Source organism: Pristiophorus japonicus, chromosome 9 (assembly GCF_044704955.1).
Source record: "Pristiophorus japonicus isolate sPriJap1 chromosome 9, sPriJap1.hap1, whole genome shotgun sequence".
NCBI classification, from domain to species: domain Eukaryota; kingdom Metazoa; phylum Chordata; class Chondrichthyes; family Pristiophoridae; genus Pristiophorus; species Pristiophorus japonicus.
In genome coordinates, this window is record NC_091985.1 from 218318780 (window position 1) to 218340009 (window position 21230).

Sequence of the window (21230 nt, forward strand, 5' to 3'; positions counted from 1 at the left end):
CCAAGCTGCTTTTTTCGAGCATCTTGGGGAATGTGCATTTCCTGTTGGTGGGGATGGACAGACAGCAATGTGGAAGGCCCGACTTGGGTCTCTTCAGCTCTTCCTTGGCCTGTGGATGAACCGACACACTGCCTGAGGTTGGTCTGGAGTTTGGAATGGGAGTGGCAGCAGTTGATTCTGTCAATTGCCGCGGGGCAATGACAGCCTGGGTGTGTTCCCTTACTGCAGCAGCTACCTCCGATATCCCCTCCCTAATCCGCCTCAAAAGCGTATCAACTACCTGCGACATTCCCTCCCTAATGTGCCCCGACAGTGTTCCCATTTCGCGCTAGAGTGCTATTACTTCTGCCGACAGTCCCACTATCTCATCACCCACCCCACTGATGGTTTCCAGGCGTGATCGGGTAATATCAATGCACTCCCTACTCATTGCCATGAGCTGAACCATGTCTGTTGCATCCTGCGTTTCAGGAGAGCACTGTCGAGCTCTCCTTCCCCTCCTCATCCTGGGTGTGGCTTGTTGTAACTCACTGGGACCCACAACCTCTCAATGTGGGACACCATGAAATGTCGCATCACTCGTAGCAGTCTGGAAAGGGGCTGGCACATCAATGGGTGGTACTACCTCCTCCAGATTCAGTGTGACAGTGTCACGATTGGGGGCTTCCCCCTCCCCCCTCACCCCACTGCTCATTCTCGTCCTGCTCTTCCTCTGGAAGCTAGGCATGAAAGACATGATCATGTTCAGGGTCCTCTGTGTCTGAATGATCTGCGGCATCAGGTTGTGCTTCCTCAGGGATGGGCGCAACTTCTGCAAAATATAACAGACAAGACAATGGGTTAGTAGCAGGAGAGAGGGCAGGGTGGCATGAGTAGGGTCACACAGCGCAGGCTCATTTGAAGGAGCACGATGAATGAAAGCATATTGCATAAACTGAAGCGTTGCTGACCGAGAGTATATCCCATGAACTGAAGCATGGCTAACCCGTGCAGTACTCAACATTTCACCAAGCCAGACTGTGGAATTTGCAGGACTTACCCTCTCTCTGGTGTCTGGGCCCAGCTTGTTGACCTTCTAGAGCCAGCACCAATCATACCAGCGTCCCTCGCTTCCAGGGGTGTCAGTGGGTGCAGATTTGCCGGACCTCCTCCAGTTCGATTTTGCTCTCTGTTATGTGCCACCTTCCTCTACAAAGACAAAAATAACTTTTTAGAGAGAGGTCTGTCTGCTGTGGTGGGTGGCACACACACATGGTCACGCTTACAATTGTAATTCCAGTGCATAAATGAAAATATTACTTACACCAATTGCTTGGCCAAGGTCCTGTCACTTTCTGCACTGCCAGCTGGTCATCAGGGTGGTCACTGTTCCACAGAAATCTTCTGCAACTTTGTCCCAGCATTTGTTCATTTCTTTTGGCTTTATTTTAACTTGACCTTTGTTCTGAAGCTCGTGCCATCGACCCACAATGACAGAAACCAAGGCTGCGACTTCTTCTGGTAGGAAATTCTTGGTCCTTGTCCCCTGATCCCATATTGCAGCTCTGATTTTTCTCCTCACAAGCAAGTTCTCACACACAACTGTCTGTTTAAAAACAGCTGAATGCAGACCAGGAAGTGTACTGTGTAAGTGCAGGCACACTCGTCATGTGGAAAAGGGGATTTGTATTTGGTGCATGTACAGAAGACTGCCTCCATTTTTCAGCTCAGATCTTAGGCTCCACCGACAGAGCTTTAGGACAATCTGCATCGCGCCAAATTCAAAATTTAAAATGACAAAAGTTGCAACTTTTTTTTGTCGTAATCGGGCACAAAAAACTCAGCCGTAACTCTTCACCACCGCTAAAAATCGGCAATATGGAAATTTGAGCCCCAACAGAATGGGAAGGAGAGGATCCAGTTTTCATGGGCTATGTAGGAATGAATGACATAGATAAAACTAGGAATGGGGTTCTGCTGAAAGAGTTTGAGGAGTTGGAGTCCAAATGAAAAAACTGAACCTCAAAGGTAATAATCTCTGGATTGTTACCTGAGCCACACACCAATTGTTACAGGGATAAGCAGATTAGAATGTTAAATGTGTGGCTCAAAGAGTGGTGTGGGAGGCAGAGGTGTTGCTTTATGGAGCACTGGCACCACTACTGGGCAAAGAGGGAGCTGTTCCGTTAGGATGGGCTCCACTTGATCTGGGCTGGAACCAGTGTCCTGGCAAATCGAATAACTAGGGCATTACACAGAGCTTTAAGCTAATGAAGTGGGTGGGTGGAGAATTCAGGAAAGTATATAGCATGGTTTAGATACAGAGAAAAGGCAGCAAGAGAAATGTCAAGGCTCTAGTGCAGAGCAGAGCAGAGTTTTGGGTAGCAATAAGCCGAGTGGGTCAGGAAGGGACAGAGAGAGTAACAAAGGTAATAGGGCATTACTTACTAAGGTGACATCGGAGAAAAATAGAAAAAAGTTGAATCTAAAGACACTATATATCTGAATGCTTGAAGTATTCACAACGGAATAGATGAATTAATAGCACAGATAGAAATTAATAGGTTTGATTTAATAGCCATTACAGAGACATGGTAGCAAAGTGACCACAGTTGGGAACTAAATATTCCAGGATATGCAACTTTTAGAAGAGATAGCCAAATGGAAAAGGAGGGGTAGCCCTGATAATAAAGGATGGGATAAAGACAGCAGAGGGAAAGGATCTTGGCTCGGGAAATCCAGAAGTAGAATCAGTTTGGGTGGAGCTAAGAAACAGCAAGGGGCTGAAAACATTGGTGGGAGTTGTTTATAGGCCCCCAAACCGTAGTGGTACTGTAGGGCACAGTATGAATCAGGAAATTAGAGGTGCTTGTAACAAAGGTAATACAATAATCATGGGGGACTTTAATCTGCATATAGATTGGGCAAACCAAATTTGCAGTAATAGTGTGGAGGACGAATTAATGGACAGTATACAAGGTGGTTTTCTAGATCAGTATGTTGAGGAACAAACTAGAGAACAGTTTATTTTAGATCTAGTATTGTGCAATAAGAAAGGGTTAATTAATAACCTTGTAGTAAAGGGGCCCATAGGCAAGAGTGACCATAATATGATAGAATTTTACATTAAATTTGAAAGTGACTTAGTTAAATCTGAAACTAGGGTCTAAAATCTAAACCAAGGGAACTATGTAGGTATGAGGGGGGAGTTGGTTAAGGTAGATTGGGAAACTCCATTAAAAGGTATGATGGTAGAAAAGCAATGACTTTCGATAAGGTGCCACACAAGGTTATGAAACAAAATTAGGGCTCATGGGATTGGGGATAACATACTAGCATGGATTGAGGATTGGTAAATGGACATAAAACAGAGAGTAGGAATAAACGGGTCATTTTCAGGTTGTCAGGCTATAACTAGTGGGGTACCACAAGTATCGATGCTTGGGCCACAGCTATTCACAATATATATCAGTGGTTTAGATGAGAGGACTAAATGTTATATATCCAAGTTTGCTGATGATACAAAGTTAGGTGGGAATGCAAGTTGTGAGGAGGGTACAAAGAGGCTTCAAGGGGATATAGACAGGCTACGTGAATGGACAAGAACATGGCAAATGGAATATAATGCAGAGAAATGTGAAGTCATTCATTTTTGTAGGAAAAATAGAAAAGCAGAGTATATTTTAAATGGCGAGAGATTAGAAAATGTTGGTGTTCAGAGGGACCTGGGTGTCCTTGTACATGAATCACTGAAAGTTAACATGCAGGTACAATTAAGAAAGGAAATAGTATGTTGGTCTTTATTGCAAGAGGATTTGCGTACAAGAGTAAAGACCTCTTATTGCAACTTTATAGGGCCCTGGTGAGACTGCACCTGGAGTATTGTGTACAGTTTTTGTCTTACCGAAGGAAGGGTATACTTAACATAGAGGGAATGCACCAGACTGATTCCTGGCATGAGTGGATTGTCCTCTGAGGAGTGATTGAGTAGACTAGGCCTATATTCTCTATAGTTTAGAAGAATGAGAGCTGATCTCATTGAAGCATACAACATTTTTACAGGGCTTGACAGGGTAGATGCAAGGAGGATGTTTCTTCTGGCTGGGGAGTCTAGAACCAGGGGTCACAGTCTCAGGATAAGGGGTCTTCCAATCAGGACTGAGATGAGGAGAAACTTCTTTACTCAGGATGGTGAATCTTTGGAATTCTCTATCCCAGAGCTGTGGAGGCTCTGTCTTTTAGTACCTTCAAGATAGAGATCGATATATTTTTGAATATTAAGGGAATCAAGGGATATGGGACAATGCAGGAAAATGGAGTTGAGATAGAAAATCAGCCATGATCTCATTGAATGGTGGAGCAGGATCGAGGGTTCGAATGGCCTACTCCTGTTCCTAATTCTTATGTTCTTAAGTATGTCTTTCCTTGAGTAAGGAGACCAAAACTGTCCACAATGCTCCAGGTGTGATCTCACCAGAGCCCTATATAATTGCATTAAGACATATTGCAGCGAAGGAAACATAGAGTGATTAAGTGAGCGGTCAAAACCACAGAAGGAGGAATTTAATGTGGGCAAGAGTGAGGTCATCCACTTTGGACCTAATAAAGATAGATCAGAGTATTTTCTAAATAGTGGGAAGCTAGGAACTGTGGAGGAGGAAGGGCTTTTAAGTGCTCAGGTAAATAAATTACTAAATGCTGGTAAACAGGGAAAAAAGGAACTAAACAGGCTAAAGGAATGTTGTCCTTTATCTCAAGGAATCTGGAATACAATGGGCAAGATGTTTTGCTTGTGGCATATGGAGCCTTAGTTAGCCTCCATCTAGAGTACTGAGTTCTGGACAGCACATCTCAGGAAAGATGTAATAGACTTGGAGGGGGTGCAGGGCAGATTCATCAGACTAATACCTGGGGCTCGGTTAAATTATGAGGACAGATTTCAAAAACCTGGCCTATATTACCTTAAGTATAGAAGATTCTATGGTGAACTGACTGAGTTTTTTAATGTTAAAATAAGTTGATAGGGTAGACAGAGAGAAACTACTACTTCTGGTCCAGTGGAAGAGGGCATAACCTTAAAATTAGAGTTAGGTCATTCAGGCGCTGCATCAAAAAACACTTCTTCACACAATGGTAGTGTAAATATGGAACACTCTCCTTCAACAGTCTGTTCAGGCTGGGGTTAGTTGGAGCCTTTGAGACTGAGATTGACAGATATTTGTTTGGTAAGGGTATCAAGGAATATGGTGCAAATGCGGTCAGATAGAATGAAGATCAACACGTCAACCATGATCTCAATGGCTGGCAGAGCAGGTTTGAGGGGCTGAATAACCTCCTCTTGTTCCTATGTAACAGGCTCGAGGGGCTGAATGGGCCTTCTCCTATTTCTATGTAACAGACTCGAGGGGCTGAATGGGCCTCCTCCTGTTCCCGGGTGACAGACTTGAGGGGCTGAATGGGCCTTCTCCTATTTCTATGTAACAGACTCGAGGGGCTGAATGGGCCTCCTCCTGTTCCCGGGTGACAGACTTGAGGGGCTGAATGGGCCTCCTCTGGTTCCTGTGCATATGGTCCCAAGGGGGCTTAATGGGCTTTTCCTGTTCCTAAGTAACAGACTCAAGGGAACTGAATGGCCTCCTCCTTTCTATCAGTCTTCCCTTGTTTCTTACATTCTTTCTCCCTTTCTTCTTTCATTTGTTCTTTCTTTCTTCCTTTGTCTTTCTTTCTATCCTTTTTTCTCTGCCTTCTTTCCTTATATCATTCTTTCTATCTTAATTTATTTATTTCAATTGTTCTTCCTTTTTATTCTTTCTATTGATCTTTCTATCTTCCTTTCATTCTATTGTTCTTCTCTACATCTAACTTAATCATTCTTTGCACCTTTTCCATTGCCTTTTTTAAAAAAAAATCTAATTTCTCACTTTTATATCCATTTGCTCTGCAGAATAAAGCCAACAGGACGAGGCACCATGAGATTTTATGTCCCACAGGTACCCTCTGGGGTTTGTGTCGAGCCCCTCCATCTCTTGGACTCACTGTGCAGACTACAGCCACAGTAATACATGGCTGACTGCTCCGCCCACAGGCTGGAGCACTTAAGCTTCAACTTGTTGCCACTTGGTTGCTTGGTGGTAAAACTGTCCACTGTTCCCTCTGGATGCACACTTGGTACAGTCAGTGAGTAAAACATCAACTATGATCCTCCCAGAACTAGGTCCCTTGCCTGTTGAGTTTTATCTCAATGACTTAGATGTGAATGGCGGGGGTATGATTAAAAAGATTGCAGGTGTTATAAAAAGTGACTGTGCAGTTACAAAGAAGAAGAAATCTGCAGACTGTAAGAAGATAGCAAGGGATTGGTCTGGTGGGCAGAACAGTGGCAAATGGAATTCAATCTGGAGAAGTGTGAGGTAATGAGTTTAAAAAAACCCATCAGCTCCAGTTTTATTGGTCGATTACATGTCATGATGAAACCTGTTCAAGTCATTCACGCTAACCGGAAGGGTCCAATGTTCAGTGAATCCATAAAACTCAGAACAAACCATTGTGTGCTTTCCGGCAATCCAAACAATATAATAAAATGGGCATTGAGTCGGTGGCTGTCAGGTTGGGAGGATGTGGTGAGCAGATTAAAGAAAGGCCCTCAACCAGCAATTGTACATTATACAGCGGGCCAGGAGAGGATGTGAGAGAGCCGTGCCAGTCTGAGGCAGGTACAGAGACCCAGCGGTGGGGAAAGATCAATCTTACATAACGTAAGAAATAGGAACAGGAGTAGGCCATACAGCCTCTGGAGCTTGCTCCGCCATTTAATTCGATCATGGACTCAGGTCCACTTCATTGCCTGCTCCCCATTACCCTTTATTCCCTTATCGTTTAAGAAATTCTTTATTTTTGTCTTAAATTTATTCAATGTCACAGCTTCCACAGCTCTCTGAGGCAGCGAATTCCACAGATTTACAACACCCTGAGAGAAGAAATTTCTCCTCATCTCAGTTTTTAATGGGTGGCCCCTTATTTTAAGTCTATGCCCTCTAGTTCTAGTCTCCCCTGTCAGTGGAAACATCCTCTGCATCCACCTTGTCAAGTCCTCTCATAATCTCATTGAGCCCCGCCTGCCCGAGGCCAGTACAGAGACCCACCGGTGGGGAAAGACCAATCTTACAATATACAGCGGGCCAGGGGAGGGTGCCAGAGAGCCACGCCTGCAGGGATGGCTGGACTGACATATGAGGAGAGACTGGATCAACTGGGCCTTTATACACGAGTTTAGAAAGATGAGAGGGGATCACATAGAAACATATAAGATTCTGACACGACTGGACAGGTTAGATACGGGAAGAAGGTTCCCGATGTTGGGCAAGTCCAAAAGCAGGGGACACAGTCTTAGGATAAGGGGCAGGCCATTTAGGACTGAGATGAGGAGAAACTTCTTCACCCAGAGAGTTGTTAACCTGTGGAATTCCCTGCCGCAGAGAGTTGTTGATGCCAGTTCATTGGATATATTCAAGAGGGAGTTAGATATGACCCTTACGGCTAAAGGGATCAAGAGGTATGGAGAGAAAGCAGGAAAGAGGTACTGAAGGAATGATCAGCCATGATCTTATTGAATGGTGGTGCAGGCTCGAAGGGCCGACTCCGACACCTATTTTCTATGTTTCTATGTACAGTGACGCTCTGGTGGGGAAAGAGCCCGAGGGCGGATCAACCCTTATAGGGCCTGTGCGGTGCAGAGAGAGAACAATGAACGGAGGGAACATTGGACGAGTTCCGTTGCTCCATTCGGATCCTGCTCAACCTGTTTTGCTCTGCGCTCTGTATAGGCGCTACTTTACTCCCAAATATGGAAAGACAAACATCAGTCCCAGGGGCTGGATTTCATCCTTTGGCTCATAGACATCCAGTGTGCACTGTGATTAGACTTCCGCCCTGCTGTGTGACCCCATCGTGATGCCAGCAGAGTTTTCTCCGGGTTTCCCCGACTCCAATATGTGGCGTAAGCACACGGACCAGTTACCGCCCGATATTGGGATCCTGCCTTGGGTGGGGATGGGGATGGGGCGGGGAATCTGGCGGTGCAATCACTGCAGCAATTACATGGGCAATGCAGCATTTTGTTTGTGAAACTTTCTGGGCCACAGCAGTGTCTGAGGAAATCCGGTTCCTCTCACATTGAAGCCTCACATTCACACAGCAACACAGGACACCCAACCTCATGTTCCCATGTGTTCCGAATCTCTGGGACTATTGTGTATAATGGTCTGTCGGGAATGTTTCCTCTCTTTAAAGAGTCGTGATAGAATCCTTCAGTGCCTTGCACTCCCTACATGGTCTGTGGGGATCTACAGCCGGATCGTCTGCTGGGATCCAGTGCGTTATCTCACGGGAGTAGTCACACCAGCAAGGCATCACTCACAGTTTTACTCCTGAGCCCTCAGCCCCACAGGTTTAAGTCTATGATCAGTAAGTTCTGGAACCTAACCCTTTTTAATCAGTGGTATTTCTCTATTTGGAGTTCCAGCTCCTACTCACTCCCCTAGTTTACCAGGAGTTCACTGATCAGGTGTGCCTTCATTTCTTTGCGATGGTTGTTATTTTCCCATCCTGTGATCCCCGGGTCTGCAGCAGAGGTCGCGGTCCATGGTTATAATGGAATGGACACCAGATTGGAAAGTCTGACATTCTATAACCGCCCTTCTGCCTGTTTCCCCTGCACCGCACAGCTGTAAGAGCGGGATGTATTTACACTTCTAGGAGCACAGCCATTGGTCAGTGTTGCCCTCCTGCCTATAACACAATTATTCTCAGACCATTCATCAAGTTCCCCCTAAACTCTCCGGGACTCTGGCATTACAATGTGGTACAATACACACAACAATGCCTTGTTATTATCTCATGTGTGTCCTTAATGTGGACCGTTACAACCCAGAATAGACGGCAGTTATACCTGATCTGGGCGGCTGGAATTGCTGTTTATATTTGTTAACATTGCACTGGTACACCGTGGCTGCAGTGTGTACCATCTACAAGATGCAGCAACTTGCCATGGCTTCCATCACCTAGACCTGGGGTGGGCAATTATATGGGCTGGAGAGCCACTTAACAAGTTTTGTTGAGCTGTTGAGGGCCGCCCACCAATGTTGGCGCTAAGGCGCATAGAAACATAGAAACATAGAAAATAGGTGCAGGAGTAGGCCATTCGGCCCTTCTAGCCTGCACCGCCATTCAATGAGTTCATGGCTGAACATTCAACTTCAGTACCCCATTCCTGCTTTCTCGCCATACCCCTTGATCCCCCTAGCAGTAAGGACCTCATCTAACTCCTTTTTGAATATATTTAGTGAATTGGCCTCAACAACTTTCTGTGGTAGAGAATTCCACAGGTTCACCACTCTCTGGGTGAAGAAGTTCCTCCGCATCTCGGTCCTAAATGGCTTACCCCTTATCCTTAGACTGTGACCCCTGGTTCTGGACTTCCCCAACATTGGGAACATTCTTCCTGCATCTAACCTGTCTAACCCCGTCAGAATTTTATATGTTTCTATGAGGTCCCCTCTCATTCTTCTGAACTCCAGTGAATACAAGCCCAGTTGATCCAGTCTTTCTTGATAGGTCAGTCCCGCCATCCCGGGAATCAGTCTGGTGAACCTTCGCTGCACTCCCTCAATAGCAAGAATGTCCTTCCTCAGGTTAGGAGACCAAAACTGTACACAATACTCCAGGTGTGGCCTCACCAATGCCCTGTACAACTGTAGCAACACCTCCCTGCCCCTGTACTCAAATCCCCTTGCTATGAAGGCCAACATGCCATTTGCTTTCTTAACCGCCTGCTGCACCTGCATGCCAACCTTCAATGACTGATGTACCATGACACCCAGGTCTCTTTGCACCTCCCCTTTTCCTAATCTGTCACCATTCAGATAATAGTCTGTCTCTCTGTTTTTACCACCAAAGTGGATAACCTCACATTTATCCACATTATACTTCATCTGCCATGCATTTGCCCACTCACCTAACCTATCCAAGTCGCTCTGCAGCCTCACAGCATCCTCCTCGCAGCTCACACTGCCACCCAACTTAGTGTCATCCGCAAATTTGGAGATACTACATTTAATCCCCTCATCTAAATCATTAATGTACAGTGTAAACAGCTGGGGCCCCAGCACAGAACCTTGCGGTACCCCACTAGTCACTGCCTGCCATTCTGAAAAGTACCCATTTACTCCTACTCTTTGCTTCCTGTCTGACAACCAGTTCTCAATCCATGTCAGTACACTACCCCCAATCCCATGTGCTCTAACTTTGCACATCAATCACTTGTGTGGGACCTTGTCGAACGCCTTCTGAAAGTCCAAATATACCACATCAACTGGTTCTCCCTTATCCACTCTACTGGAAACATCCTCAAAAAATTCCAGAAGATTTGTCAAGCATGATTTCCCTTTCACAAATCCATGCTGACTTGGACCTATCATGTCACCTCTTTCCAAATGCACTGCTATGACATCCTTAATAATTGATTCCATCATTTTACCCACTACCGATGTCAGGCTGACCGGTCTATAATTCCCTGTTTTCTCTCTCCCTCCTTTTTTAAAAAGTGGGGTTACATTGGCTACCCTCCACTCCATAGGAACTGATCCAGAGTCAATGGAATGTTGGAAAATGACTGTCAACGCATCCACTATTTCCAAGGCCACCTCCTTAAGTACTCTGGGATGCAGTCCATCAGGCCCTGGGGATTTATCGGCCTTCAATCCCATCAATTTCCCCAACACAATTTCCCGGCTAATAAGGATTTCCCTCAGTTCCTCCTCCTTACTAGACCCCCCGACCCCTTTTATAACCGGAAGGTTGTTCGTGTCCTCCTTCGTGAATACCGAACCAAAGTACTTGTTCAATTGGTCCGCCATTTCTTTGTTCCCCGTTATGACTTCCCCTGATTCTGACTGCAGGGGACCTACGTTTGTCTTTACTAACCTTTTTCTCTTTACATATCTATAGAAACTTTTGCAATCCGTCTTAATGTTCCCTGCAAGCTTCTTCTCATACTCCATTTTCCCTGCCCTAATCAAACCCTTTGTCCTCCTCTGCTGAGTTCTAAATTTCTCCCAGTCCCCAGGTTCGCTGCTATTTCTGGCCAATTTGTATGCCACTTCCTTGGCTTTAATACTATCCCTGATTTCCCTTGATAGCCACGGTTGAGCCACCTTCCCTTTTTTATTTCTATGCCAGACAGGAATGTACAATTGTTGTAGTTCATCCATGCGGTCTCTAAATGTCTGCCATTGCCCATCCACAGTCAACCCCTTAAGTATCATTCGCCAATCCATCTCAGCCAATTCACGCCTCATACCTTCAAAGTTAGCCTTCTTTAAGTTCTGGACCATGGTCTCTGAATTAACTGTTTCATTCTCCATCCTAATGCAGAATTCCACCATATTATGGTCACTCTTCCCCAAGGGGCCTCGCACAACGAGATTGCTAATTAATCCTTTCTCATTACATAACACCCAGTCTAAGATGGCCTCCCCCCTAGTTGGTTCCTCGACATATTGGTCTAAAAAACCATCCCTTATGCACTCCAGAAAATCCTCCTCCACCGTATTGCTTCCAGTTTGGTTAGCCCAATCTATGTGCATATTAAAGTCACCCATTATAACTGCTGCACCTTTATTGCACGCACCCCTAATTTCCTGTTTGATGCCCTCCCCAACATCACTACTACTGTTTGGAGGTCTGTACACAACTCCCACTAACGTTTTTTGCCCTTTGGTGTTCTGCAGCTCTACCCATATAGATTCCACATCATCCAAGCTAATGTCCTTCCTAACTATTGCCTTAATCTCCTCCTTAACCAGCAATGCCACCCCACCTCCTTTTCCTTTTATTCTATCCTTCCTGAATGTTGAATACCCCTGGATGTTGAGTTCCCAGCCCTGCTCATCCTGGAGCCACGTCTCCGTAATCCCAATCACATCATATTTGTTAACATCTATTTGCACAGTTAATTCATCCACCTTATTGCGGATACTCCTTGCATTAAGACACAAAGCCTTTAGGCTTGTTTTTTTTAACACCCTCTGTCCTTTTAGAATGTTGCTGTACAATGGCCCTTTTTGTTCTTTGCCTTGGGTTTCTCTGCCCTCCACTTTTCCTCATCTCCTTTCTGTCTTTTGTTTTTGCCTCCTTTTTGTTTCCCTCTCTCCCTGCATTGGTTCCCATCCCCCTGCCATATTAGTTTAACTCCTCCCCAACAGCACTAGCAAACACTCCCCCGAGGACATTGGTTCCGATTCTGCCCAGGTGCAGACCGTCCGGATTGTACTGGTCCCACCTCCCCCAGAACCGGTTCCAATGCCCCAGGAATTTGAATCCCTCCCTGCTGCACCATTGCTCAAGCCACGTATTCATCTGAGCTATCCTGCAATTCCTACTCTGACTAGCACGTGGCACTGGTAGCAATCCCGAGATTACTACTTTTGAGGTCCTACTTTTTAATTTAGCTTCTAGCTCCTTAAATTCATTTCGTAGGAACTCATCCCTTTTTTTACCTATGTCATTGGTACCAACGTGCACCACGACAACTGGCTGTTCTCCCTCCCTTTTTAGAATGTCCTGCACCCGCTCCGAGACATCCTTGACCCTTGCACCAGGGAGGCAACATACCATCCTGGAGTCTCGGTTGCGGCCGCAGAAACGCCTATCTATTCCCCTTACAATTGAATCCCCTATCACTATCGCTCGCCCACTCTTTTTCCTGCCCTCCTGTGCAACAGAGCCAGCCACGGTGCCATGAACTTGGCTGCTGCTGCCCACTCCTGATGAGTCATCCCCCTCAACAGCACTCAAAGCAGTGTATCTGTTTTGCAGTGGGATGACCACAGGGGACCCCTGCACTACCTTCCTTGCACTACTCTTCCTGCTGGTCTTCCATTCCCTCGCTGGCTGTGGACCCTTCTCCTGCGGTAAGACCAACTCGCTACACGTGATACTCACGTCATTCTCAGCATCGTGGATGCTCCAGAGTGAATCCACCTTCAGCTCCAACTCCGCAACGCGGACCGTCAGTAGCCGGAGGTGGACACACTTCCCGCACATGTAGTCGTCAGGGACACTGGTGTTGTCCCCGTGTTCCCACATGGTACAGGAGGAGCATATCACGTGACCGAGCTGTCCTGCCATGACTTAACCCTTAGATACACTTAAATTGCCGACAACAATGTTAAAAGTTACTGACTAATAAAGAAAAAGAAAAACTACTCACCAATCAGCAGCCAATCACTTACCACGTTGGCTGTGACGTCACCTTTTGATTTCTTTCTACTTCTTTTTTGACTTCTCTCAGCTGGAGCTGCACCGGTATGCCTCTCTCGACTCCCGCCTCTCTCGACGCTCCCCGGACTGCTGAGCCTTTTATAGGCCGCTGCCTCTCTCGACTCCCGCCTCTCTCGACGCTCCCCGGACTGCTGAGCCTTTTATAGGCCGCTGCCTCTCTCGACTCCCGCCTCTCTCGACGCTCCCCGGACTGCTGAGCCTTTTATAGGCCGCTGCCTCTCTCGACTCCCGCCTCTCTCGACGCTCCCCGGACTGCTGAGCCTTTTATAGGCCGCTGCCTCTCTCGACTCCCGCCTCTCGACGCTCCCCGGACTGCTGAGCCTTTTATAGGCCGCTGCCTCTCTCGACTCCCGCCTCTCTCGACGCTCCCCGGACTGCTGAGCCTTTTATAGGCCGCTGCCTCTCTCGACTCCCGCTTCTGGGGTGGGTAATTATATGGGGTGGGCAATTATATGGGCTGGAGAGCCACTTAACAAGTTTTGTTGAGCTGTTGAGGGCCGCCCACCAATGTTGGCGCTAAGGCGCGTGGCCGCACGGTCAGCAACAATCGCGCGGTCCCGCGCAGGCTGCTCCCCAGCTCCTGCCGCTGGAAGAGACACTGCGCATGTGCGGCAGCCTAGTGGCCGAGCAGCAAATTTAAAGAGACCGTGTGCGGAAAAGAATTCGATGGAATATTTGATAAACAAGAACATTGCATAAACATAAATTCAGATAATAGTCAGATGCTATCTTAGATACACAACATGAATTCGATACCGCCTAGAAATGAATCAAAGATAAAAATTTGAAAATGTTGTGGTATGTTCTGGTCTCTGTAAATCAGTGCTGTGAAATAGAACTGTAGCCTCTTTAGAGCCTATATCAGCTTCAATTCCCCACCTCAGTCATCTTTATGTCCCTCTGCAAAGATTACTAATGCCGGCCCAATTGGTGACAGATGAGAACTCCCCTGCCGTCATACTCTGGATACAGGGAGAGGAAAGATGCAGCGCCGGTCACTTTCTTCGGTAAAAGATCTGTGGAGATGAGCAGCCATGACTGCACTCTAAAATGTATAGGGCATATTCTAGTATGCAGTGCATTCTGGGTAGGCACGTCCGCCATTGGGGCCCAGGCTCACGGAACGGATCCTTTTAATCGTGCTGGGGAGAATCGATTTTGCGAATTATTAATTTGAATGAAGTATTACTATTGTTTTTCCTTGGCTGCAGTTCGGTTCTCTGATCCATGAGAAATGAAAATGGATAGACGAATGTACAGCTCGAGCTCCGGCTCGCGTTCAATTTCTGTCCCATCCAGCGGGCCGGATATTGTCCACGGGCCGTATTTTGCCCATCACTGATCTGCACTGTCCCTTCAAACACAGCCAGGTCACGTACAGCTTGGCTTACATACAGTGTAAAGCATATTTAAACTACCCAGCAAACACTCCCAGGTCAGATACAGTATGTATTAGATACAGTGTAAAGCATGTTTAAAGTGGCCATAAAACACTCACACGTCAAGTCGAGATAGATATTGAGTAAAGCTCCCCCTAATCTATCCCGTGAAACCCTCCCAGGTCAGGTAAAGGTCCCTCTACAAACTCCTAACAAACACTCCCAGAGCATGCACAGCACGGACTAGATACAGCGAAAAGCTCCCTCTACACTGCCTCATAAAACACTCCCAGGTGAAAAACAGCACGTTTCAGATACAGAGTAAAGCTCCCTCTACACTGCCTCATCAAACACTCCCAGGTGAGAAACAGCACGTTTCAGATACAGAGTAAAGCTCCCTCGACACTGCCCCATAAAACACTCCCAGGGCAGGTACAGCATAGACTAGATACAGCGAAAAGCTGCCTCTACACTGCCCCATAAAACACTCCCAGGACAGAAACAGCACGTTTCAGATACAGAGTCAAGCTCGCTCAACACAGTCACATCAAAATCTTCCAGAGCAGATAGACAGGAGTTAGATACAGTGTAAATCTCACTGTGTAGTCGTTCATCAAGCAGAACGAACTCAGATACACAGCAAGTGGCCAAAGCAGCCTGCAGCTCCTCTGACATCATCAAATGAAACACACAATGTACAGCATGGTATGAATACAGGACAGAAATCCCGGTACATGTAAGGATCACGCACTCCCAGGTGAGGTATAAGCTAACTTTACAAACTATCTCCTGCCGGAATCACCGGCCATGGCGGGGAGAGGCTCGGCTTTGCTCAGAGTGACCGGAGATCAGTGAACTCGGGGAAGAGGGTCTCAGAGCAATTGATCCTGGCGCTGAATTTCTATCAATCGATACCGGACCTCAAGGTCCCATTCACTTGTGGACAGACTACAAGAGCTGTTCCATGTGTTCTGAATCTCTGGGACTATCCCTTTGTGTATAATGGTTTATCGGGGATGTTTCCTCTCTTTAAAGAGCCTTGATAGAATCCTTCAGTACCTTGCACTCCCTACATGGTCTGTGGGGATCGACAGCCGGATCCTCTGCTGGGATCCACTGCGGGTCTCACGGGAGCAGTCACAACCATCAAGGATTTACTCACAGTTTAACTCCTGTGTCCTTAGCCTCACATGTTTAACTCTATGAAAAGTAAGTTCTGGAATCTAACCCTTTTTAATCAGTGGTATGTCTCTATTTGGAGTTCCAGCTCCTACTCACTCCCCTCGTTTACCAGGAGTCCACTGATCAGGTGTCCCTTCATTTCTTTGCGATGGTTGCTATTTTCCCCATCCTGTGATCCTGGGTCTGCAGCAGAGGTCGCGGTCCGTGGTTGTAATAGAATGGACAGCAGATTGGAAAGTGTCATTCTATTTCTGCCCCACACAGCTGTATGAGCGGGTCGTATTTGCACTTCCAGGAGCATAGCCATTGGTCAGTCTTAACCTCCTGCCCATAATACAATTATTCTCAGACCATTCATCATGTTCCCTCCAAACTCTCCTGGACTCTGGCATTACAATGTGGTACAATACACACAACAATGCCTTGTTATTATCTCATTTGTGTCTTTAATGTGGACCGTTACAACCCAGAGTACACGGCAGTTACACCTGATCTGAGCGGCTGGGATTGCTGTTGGTTGCTGTTTATATGTTTTAACAACCCTGTTTTTGTCTATTTGGTGACATTCCACCGGCGCACCGTGGCTGCAGTGTGTACCATCTACAAGTTGCAGAAACTCGCCAAGGCTTCCAGCAAATAGAAGGTCAAGGGCAGCAGGCGCATAGGAACACCATCACCTCCAAGTTCCCCTCCAAGTTACACACCGCCCTGACTGGGAAATATATCACCGTTCCTTCATGTCGCTGGTTCACAATCCTATATCTCCCTATCTAACAGCATTGTGGGAGTATATTCACTAAACGGACTGCAGCTGTTCAAGGAGGTAGCTCACCAACATCTTCTCATGGGCAATTAGGGATGGGCAATGAATGTTGGCCTTGCCAGCGATGTCCTTATTCCATTAACGAATAAGAAGATCCCTCACGGCCCTGACTTTGCCTTTTTGAGGGACTGTGGCCTGGTATGGCTGCGTTTGAGAGGGAGTGGCCACACGCCAGGGAGAGACCATAGAGAGAAAGGAGGAAAGGTAGAGAGGGACAGACGGATAGAAAGTGGATGACTGTCACAGAGAGAGCTGGCTGATCAGAAAAAGGAACAACCCCCCCCCCCCCTCAAAGAGACAAAGAGATAGAGAGGGAGAAGGGGGCAGAGTGGTTGAGGAGAGGTGACAAAAGAGATGGAAGACACACAGATAAATAGCAATAGCCAGATCTTTCTCCTTCCACATTTCGGCTCTCGATAAATTATAGACTGTTTCTATCTTGGCATCAATGAGGTTCAAAATGCTCGGTTAGATCACGTCGAACTCTCTTCATATAATGGGAGGTGGGGAGCTGCATCTCAGCATAGAACCGGACACAGACTATTTCATAATGAGCTATAGCATTTGTTTTCCATTTTTGTCAGTTAACCAACGAGGAACCATTTTTAGCAATTGATCCAACGCGATGCTGACGTCGATGGCGGACTGGATCATTGGAGATGTCCAGCTGTGTAATAAGAACATAAGAAATAGGAGCCTGCTCTGCCGTTCAATAAGATTATGGCTGATCTGATCATGGACTCAGCTCCACTTCCCTATACACCCTTATAGCTCAAAAATCTGCCTATCTCCGCCTTAAATATATTCAATGACCCAGCCTCCACAACTCTCTGTGGCAGAGAATTCCATAGATTTACAACCCTCACAGAGAAGAAACTCCTCCTCATCTCAGTTTTAAATGGTGGCCCCTTATTCTGAGACTATGTCCCCTAGTTTTAGTTTCCCCTATCAGTGAAAATATCCTTTCTGCACCCACCTTGTTGAGACCCCTCATTATCTTATAGGTTTAGATAAGATCACCTCTCATTCTTCTGAACTCCAATGTGTATAGGCCCAACCTACTCAACCCATCTTCATAAGTCATGTGTCCTCTGGTCACTGGGTAGATTGACCCCTTGGTTGTACCTGTACACCTGCAGTTCGGCTTGACCTATCCTGTTACTTACTGTCACCATAAGAACATAGAACTAGGAGCAGGAGTAGGCCATTTGGCCCCGCGAGCCTGCTCCGCTATTCAATGAGATCCTGGCTGATCTTCTACCTCAACTCCACTTCCCTGCATTATTACCATATCCTTTGATTCCCTTAGCGGGCAGGGAAGTGAACTGAGTCCATGATCAGATCAGCCATGATCTTATTAAATGGCGGAGCAGGCTCGATGGGCCAAATGGCCTAATCCTGCTCATATGTTCTTATGACACAGCTGGACGTCTCCAATGATCCAGTCCGCCATCGACATCAGCATCGAAATGTACCGATGTCTGTCTTGAATATACACAAAGACTGAACTTCCATTGCCCCCTGGGACAGAGAATTCCAAAGATTCACCACCATCAGAGTGAAGAAATTTCTCCTCATCTCAGTCCTAAATTGCTGATCCCTTATTCTAGACTCCCTAGCCTGGAGAAATATCCTCCCTGCATTTACCCTATCAAGCCCTGTAAGAATTTTGCATGTTTCAAAGAGATTGACTCTCACTTTTCTAAACTGTAGACTACTCAATCTCTCCTCATGGGGCAATTCTCCCATCCCAAGAACCATTCTGGTGAACCTTCATTGCACTCACTCTATGGCAAGTACATCCTTCCTCAGGTAAGGAGATCAAAATTGTACACAATATTCCAGATGTGGTCTCACAAGGATCCTATATAATTACACTGACGCGTTTACTCTTATACTTAAATCATTTTGTAATTAAGGCCAACATACCATTTGCTCTCTTAATTGATTGCTATACCTGCAAGTTAACTTACAGTGATTTTTGTATGAGGGCACCCAGGTCCCTCTGAACACCAACTTCTCTCAGCATTTAAAAAATACTCTGCTTTTCTATTTTTCCTACCAAAGTGAGTATCTTCACAGTTACCTACATTATATTCCATTTACCATGTTCTTGCCCACTCACTTAGCCTGCCTGTATATCCCCTTGAAGCCTCTTTGCATCCTCCTCACAACTTGCGGTCCCACCTAGCTTTCTATAATCAGCAAATTTGGATATATAACATTTAGTCCTCTCATCCAAATCATTGATATATATTGTGAATTGCTGAGGCTCAAGCACAATTGGTACCCCACCAGATACAGCCAGCCAACCTGAAAATGAACCATTTATTCCTACTCTCTGTTTTCTGTCCGTTAACCAATCCGCAATCCATGCTAGTACATTACCCCCAATCCCATGAGCCATAATTTAATTATCGCATGTGGCACCTGATCGAATGCCTTCTGAAACTCCAAATACACATCCACTGGTTTCCCCTTATCTATTCTGTTAGTTACAACCTCAAAAAACTCTTAACAGATTTGTCAAACATGATTTCCCTTTCCTAAAGCCGTATTGACTCTGCCTAATCTTATTATTTTCTATGTGCCTGTTACCATGTCCTTAATAATGAAATCTAGCATTTTCCCTATGACTGATGTCAGGCTAACTGATCTGTAGTTCCCCATTTTCTCTCTCCCTCTGTTCTTAGATAGCCCAGTTACATTTGCTATCTTCCAATCCACGGGAACCATTCTAGAATCTATGGAATTTTGCAAGATGGCAATTAATGCATCCACTATTTCTACAGTTACCCTTTTCAATACCCTAGGATGTAGGCCATCAGGTCCAGGAGATTTATTGGCTTTCAGTCCCATTAATTTCTCCAGTACCATTTTTTTACTAATACTAATTTTTTTAGTTCCTCATTCTCGCTAGACCCTTGGTTCTTCAGTAGTTCCGGCAAGTTTTTTGCATTTTATCTGTGAAGATAGACAAAAAGTATGCGTTAATTTCCCTGCAATTTCATTGTTCCCCATTATATCTCCTGTCTCAGCCTGTAGGGGACCCACATTTACTTTTGCTAATCTTTTCCTTTTTATATACCTATAGAAGCTTTTGCAGTCTGTTATTTTGTCTCTTGCTAGTTTACTCTCATATTCTATTTACCCTTTCTTTATCAATTTCTTGGTCATCCTTTGCTGAATTCTAAAATCTTCCCAATCCCCAGGCTTACTGCTCTTTTTGGCAACATTATAAGAATCTTTCTTTGACCTAATACCGTCTTTAACTTCTCTTGTTGGCCATGGTTGGATCACAATTCCTGTGGGGTTTTTGTGCCCTAAATGAATGTATGTTGTAAATTATGTATTAATTTTTAAAATGCTAGCCATTGTTTTTCTACCATCATACCTTTTAATGTAGTTTCCCAATTTACCTTAACCAACTCTCCCCTCAGATTTAAGACCCTAGTTTCAGATTTAACTAAATCACTTTCAAACTTAATGTAAAATTCTGTCATATTATGGTCACTCTTCCCTAAGGGCCCATTTACTATAAGGTTAATTAACCCTTTCTTCTTGCTCAATACTAGATCTAAAATAACCAGTTCTCTAGTTGGTTCCTCAACATATTGATCTAGAAAACCATCTTGTATACCTTTCATGAATTCGTCCTCCACAATATTACTGCAAATTTGTAATGCACTTATGAATGACTCCACGAGGCAACGTGTTGTACTCAAACTGTAGTGATCTTGGTCCTTTATTCCAAACTTCAGAGTGAGGCAGCCGCATGGTCACTCTGCTTTTATACGGCCCCTGCCACCAGAGTAGGAAACCCCAGTCTCCACCAGTTGCACCCTCTAGTGGTGCCAGCATAGTATGTACACATTGTAAACCTTATTGACAGTACATCAGGTAAACAAGTCTCCATCTTATGCAACTATACAGTGACTACACAGAGAGTAAATCTATAGTCTGCATATATAACATCATTCTCCCTCAAGTCCTTTCTGCCAATTACCTTTGCACTGTGTGCTCTGGCTTAGCTCTCCCCAGACTTAAGTGCCAGTAGCCCTTGCACCTTGGCTGTGCTTTGGCTTGGCTCTCGCCCTGTTACCCCCCAAGTCCTTTTGCCACAACTTTGGGTAGTGGTTACCAGTTTGGATGGTCCGATGATGCAGTGGTGATTCCAGTGGGTTGTGTGTGTGATCCATGTGTGTGTCCAAACATCCATTCCCCCCCCCGCCGCACCCCCCCCCTGCCCCCCACAGCGAGATCATGCAGCTGGCCCATTACATTAACATATAGGATTAGACACAGTGAAAGTACAAAGAAAGGTTTTTACAGACAAGTTTTTTAATTGGTTCAGGGACTTACATTTGTTACGTTTTACGGTCATGCGCCAGGATTGGGTAGATTGCATTCATGGTTCAGTCATGGTCAGTACTCAGGTAGCAGTACAGGTATGCAAGGACGCTGGTTCCAGAGAAACTGGACGGGGTCCTGGTCGTCTGATGGCGGCGCTGCACCCCCTGCTACTGGGG